This window comes from Glycine max, chromosome 18, assembly GCF_000004515.6.
Source record: "Glycine max cultivar Williams 82 chromosome 18, Glycine_max_v4.0, whole genome shotgun sequence".
Classification (NCBI taxonomy): Eukaryota; Viridiplantae; Streptophyta; class Magnoliopsida; order Fabales; family Fabaceae; genus Glycine; species Glycine max.
The window spans coordinates 20005259-20011104 of NC_038254.2; the positions used below are offsets into that span (position 1 = coordinate 20005259).

The following is a 5846-nucleotide window of genomic DNA, read 5'->3' on the forward strand; positions in this document are numbered from 1 at the left end:
CATTGAGAAAGTGGATGATGGACATAGATACACTGGTGTGTAATGGGAAAAGAGGTTCAGAGGACCTAGGGAAATTAGTGAATGGTGACTGCACGACATTTGGTGCACTCATTTGGTGTGGTAAAGTTCACAGGCCTCACTTTGCTATTCCTGATTGGCTTTGAAAGTATACTTTTTGAGTTGGGAGTTGGGGATCGATGTACAATGTATCTATATGTGGCGATCACTCCCGACTAGCATCCACATAAAAATGTAAAACCATCATGACCTGGGAGGCTTAGTGGTAATAGTTGGGTCCTATTGTGAAATAAGTGGGATAGTTGTGCGCTTAGGATGCAAAAGTGTTGTTTTCTTAGACAACCACACATAGCGATTAAGTAAATTGTATACTATGATTTTGTTTGTTGTTTGAGGCATGGAGGCCTCACCCCTACAACCAATAACTTTTTAGGAGCAGGTCATGGACTCATGTGGATCAGTAGATATCGCTATAGTTATATGATGGAGGAAAAGGCATGCCTCCACGCACACTTTGGTTACATCTGGTGCCACTTTTTGTTGTTAGATGGGCCCCATATACCACCGATCACTATAGAGGCACACACTACGTATTGCATTCCTTTGATTGTATTCCTTGGCGCGACATTAACCATGTTATCACTTACCATGCCTACTTGGGATTTGAGCGGCCAAACAACCCATTGCGATTTGTGCGACACTTCTTTGGGCATGATGCAAATGGTAAGGCCACTAGATCTACCTTTTGTTAGGATACGACTTTTGAAGTCTATAAGGATGTGGGAGATTTTATCAATGATTATGATCTCACACCATCCAAGATCACTTTCTATCAAGGTGTCTATGGTGCAGAGATATCCAAGGGAGAAATGGTTTCGTCTGACGAGGAATAGGATTCCTCAGGAGATGAGAGTGACCCTTCTGAGGAATAGGTAGTTTGTGGGTCTTGGGTAGTGACTGCTCTGAGTGTAGGATTCCTTTTCCTTTTTTGATGTATATGTGAGGTGGAAAGATTTCTACACTCAATGTCATGAGATTTTGTTGTACTAATCCTTTTGGTGACACTGTGAAATATTTTAAGGGGCAATGAATATATTTTCTTTCTTGCAAATAGTAGTAATTATTTTAGTACATCTATGTTTAAATATTAAGGGCCAATAAGGCTCAATATGTATGATTATGTATTTCTTTCAGTTTATCATTATTTAATTTCATACAAGTAAATTCTTTATAAGTTGTACTTTATTATAGCATTGGTGAGGGTGGAAGAAAAATGACAATAACTTTCAAAATGACTTTTAAATGCAGAATGCATTTTGACAATACCATTTATTCATGAGCATTTTAATTATATGTGCATGCCTTAATCAAGCGCAATGTATATGTACATGTGTTCCTTCTTTTCCCAAAGAAAAAAAAACTTAAGATACTTTATCAATTTAGAAATATAAACTAAATTTAATGATGTGTATTCCACAAAATATATTATTTAAATGATTTTAAAGCAATATTTTAGAAAAAGTATTTGAGGTGTTACATAAGGGATTTAAGCCACCACCCTACCATGAAATTAGAGTCAAATATTCGAAGCAACAAGTTGAAAAGATTAATGAAACTTTGGAAGAACATGGACGCAGTTGGAAAACAACAAGATGCTATATAATGACGATGGATGAATAGATAGGAGAAGGAGGACTATAATCAAAATTTTGCGAAATAGTCTTAAGGGAACTGCCTTTTTGAAGACTATTGATGCTTTTGAAATATGTAAAACAACAGAAAAAATTGTCAAGATGATGGATGAAGTTGTTGAGGAGGTTAGGGAAGAGAATGCGGTCCAAATTGTATAAGATAATGCTGCAAATTACAAGGTAGCTAGAGATTTGTTGATGTAGAAGAGAAAGGACTTGTATTGGACACCTTATGAATTGGATTGCATTGATTTGATGTTGGAAGATTTTGAAAAGAAATTACCACTCCATCAAGAGACAATTGCTAGTGGTAAGAAAGAAGATCGCAACCTACATTTATGGAAGAACTACTTTTATTTGCTTATTGCATAATTTTACTAAGAGGGCATATTTGATAAGACCATCAACCACTCATTTTTCAACTTCCTATTTGACTCTGGGATGTTTGCATGACAACAAGTGATCACTTATTAGGATGTTCACATCCAAGGAGTGGCAATCTAGTCAATTTGTAAAGACTAGAGATGAAAAGCTTGTGAAAATTTTGATTTTAGATAAGGGATTTTGGAAAAATATTTTGCATTGCATGAGAGGTGTTTTCCCTCTAATGAAGGTGTTGCACGTGGTGGATTCAAACAACAAGTCAGCCATGGGATTCATTTAGGAAGAAACTAGCGTTTTGCCCGTGCCGATGCACGGGCTCATACTCCTATTTGAATATTAGCAACACATGAGCAAAGTTCAATAATGATGTTCATTTATATGATCATAATGTGGAGCTATGTTCAGAAAAAGTAACATAAAGTAAGAATTCAAACAAACCTAATGCTATTGTAGATTGTTGGATGGTGTTGTTGTAGTAATAAAAGAGAGGCTGCATAATAAAGAGAGATAAATGAGTTGATTAGATTTGTGGATATAGTTAGTGATCATTTAATAATCATAAGTACGGCAATGGTACTACATACACCAATATTCACCTGAAAAGTAGACATTTAAAATCAATATACTTTAGTGAAGGTGATATAATAACAAACATCCAACAATTGGTTTGGTTATGTGATGCTGCAACATAAAGAAATAAATGTATTATATATGGAAATTTTGTAAATTAAATAATGACATGTTGAAAATGATGTCAAAGGAAAATGTAGTAGGTTGAGAATGTAGGACTTGTAAGTATAACAATTTGGTAAGCATACTTGTTTATAAGTTTGCATGTACTTCTTTGTATACTACATTAATGGTAGTATTTTTTGCAATGCCTTGTTTATCATGAATAAGAATATGTAGTCCTTTTTTACTTTGCACTCGTGAAAGTGCAACATATAGTTGGCCATGACAAAATACTGGGTTTCGCAAATACAATCCAACATGTGCCAAAGATTGTCCTTGAGACTTGTTTATAGTAATATTTGAGATTTCTTAAATGTTAAATATTACTAATATTTAAGAATATATAAAAAAATTAACTTGTATATTTAAGCAAATAACAAATAACCATATAGTCTAGTAATATGGTTCAGATTACAAAGATGGAACATTGTCTGATAAGACTGGTTAATGGAATTACAATTCAAAGTACTATAATAGACACATAATATATTCACGAACAAACAATTATAAAAAAAAAACGTATGAGAGGTCTCATGACGTCAACATGGAAAGTAGTATGTTTGTCCTGTGAGTCATCCATATTTATTGTTAATCATATAATGATAATTTTTTCACTTCCCATAATAATCTTTTGCACCTCAGCAAACATTTAGTCTATTAATCCATATATATACTCTAATAATGTACTTAGTATATTAAGCACTAACCTTTTATAGTTTTCATGCGTCATCCATATTTATTGTTGATCAGTATAATGATAATCTTTTTCACTTCCCGTGCTATAAGAAATATTATAAATATTGTCGTATATTTATTGCGAGGCTATTACACTTCCCATAATTTTTTATATTTATTTTCTTTATTAGAGGTCCCATGACGTCAACATGGAAAGTAGTATGTTTGTCCCGTGAGTCATCCATATTTATTGTTGATCATATAATGATAATCTTTTTCAGTTCCCATGATAATCTTTTGCACCTTAGCAAACATTTAGTCTATTAATCCATATATATACTCTAATAATGTACTTAGTATATTAAGTGCTAACCTTTTACGGTTTCCGTGTGTCATCCATATTTATTGTTGATTAGTATATGATAATCTTTTTCACTTCCCGTGGTAGAAGAAATATTATGAATATTGCTGTATATTTACTGCGAGACTATGACACTTCCTGTAATCATTGATATTTATTTTCTTTATTAGAGGTTATGTAAAAAAATATTTGAAAGATTAAAAAGATAAACATAAAAAATACTATATAATATGTACCACCACAATTAAATTGTTCTTAGTAACGTATATTTATTTTATTAAATAATAAATATTTTCACACGAAGAAAAATGTTTAAAAATACTTACAGTTACTGTTAATATAAAAAATAATAATTATATGTATCATAATCATTATCTTTTGCACTTCCCCATTTATGAGTAGACAGGTAGTATTTTGGCATTGGGAAATGGCACCTCAGCAAACATTTAGTCTATTAATCCATATATCTACTCTAATAATGTACTTAGTATATTAAGCGCTAGCCTTTTACACTTGTTGTGCGTCATCCATATTTATTGTTGATCAGTATAATGATAATCTCTTTTTCACTTCCAGAGCTAGAAGAAATATTATGAATATTGTTGTATATTTATTGCTAGGCTATTACACTTCTCGTAATCATTGATATTTATTTTCTTTCTTAGAGGCTATGTAAAAAATATTTGAAAGATTAAAAAGATAAACATAAAAATATACGAAAAGTCAATAAATCTTGTAATAACATATACCATAAGTGAAAAAATCATAAATCTTAATAACATATATTCTTTATCATGTCTATTGTCTTTACTATCTTTCTTTTTAAATCTCTATACTCATGCATTCAAAGAATAGTGCATGTCACGATTTTTCTAGTATTGACGGAGGTCATGAAATTAATCTATGCACATTATTGTTTTTATCATGTTTTTATTATGATATACTGATTTAATTTGAAATGAAAATTAACAAAAATACGAATAAAATATGTTTATTAATTAAACATTAATAAATTGACAATGATTATGCCAAAAACAAATACAAAATTGAAACTGGTTTTAATAATATGTTAAAGTTGATAGTGTAATATTTAAAATTGATTATTAATTATCTATTAATTAGAAATAAGTCAACATCTAAATTATATTTATTTCCATATCCTAACAGAATACTAAAAAATTGAAGTGAAAGCTCAACAAACACATAACACTTTGGGTGGCAATTCCTTTATTTTTTCATACGTGCGACAGCTTCTTTGTCAACCAATCCAAACAGCCCAAGAAACATTCATTCAAGGGAAACTGAAGCAAATTAAACACAAAAGATAAAAATAATAATAAATGCGGATTGACATTGACGATTTTCAAAGCGAGATTCATTGGAAAATGAAGCAACGAAAACGCAAAAGACATCAAATAATCTCCAAATGAAACAAAGAAAAAGCAAAAGGCATAAAACAATAAATACACATTGACATTGACATTGACGAGAGCGACTCAATAAATGTTGTTGGAGAGATAAATTCATAGGTAAGCGTGCATGGTAAAGAAAGGACAAAAGCCATAAATGCAACGTGACAATAAATGCAATTATGGTTCTTAGAAACATCCATCAATGGGAAAATGAAGCACATTTAATGCAAAAGAAAAATATAATAAATGTTGCTTGGAAAAAGAAGCAATGAAAACTTAAAAGGCAAAAAAAAAATTGGAAAATGAATAAAAAAATCACAAAAGGCAGAGAACAATAAATGTAAGTTGACAACGCTTGCCTAGGCCTTGTTTGTAGAAGGATAGTTGATAGTTGATTAATCCAATTGCTTCAAGGTTACTTGCTTATTTCAATTATCTTTAGATGTTCTAGTCTGATATAGTTGCTCCAGGAGTTAACATTCTAGTTGTTTGGTCTCCAATTTCTTCCATCAACACCTTAAACTAACCATAACAATACACAACATCAACAATACTTCAGCATAACCGATTGGG

General features: G+C 31.4%; 1 pseudogene; it reads left to right on the plus strand.

The window, feature by feature from the left end:
- The first annotated feature begins 515 nt into the window (after positions 1–515).
- LOC106796925 (uncharacterized) lies at positions 516–2373 on the plus strand (annotated as a pseudogene).
- The last annotated feature ends 3473 nt before the right edge of the window (positions 2374–5846 follow it).